The following is a 244-nucleotide window of genomic DNA, read 5'->3' on the forward strand; positions in this document are numbered from 1 at the left end:
GAGAATACAAAAAGCTTGCATATTCTTAGCCCGGCTTGAATTTAGTTGCTAAGCAACCGCTGTATGGTAATTCATCCGCGAAATTTAAATCTTGGAGAAAGGATCCTGCGTTTTGCTGAATGGTCGCCACGAGGAAAACAACTTGTGGGACCCGCGGCAGCTGCCGCCGCGGCACCGCGCCGCCCGCCCGCCGGGTCCCCCGGGCCGCCCGCCGCCCCGGGACGGCCCGCCGGGGACGGAGGGC

This window comes from Corvus kubaryi, unplaced genomic scaffold (genome assembly GCF_017639235.1).
Source record: "Corvus kubaryi isolate FWS band 111438036 unplaced genomic scaffold, C.kubaryi_AGA036_p1.0 133, whole genome shotgun sequence".
Classification (NCBI taxonomy): domain Eukaryota; kingdom Metazoa; phylum Chordata; class Aves; order Passeriformes; family Corvidae; genus Corvus; species Corvus kubaryi.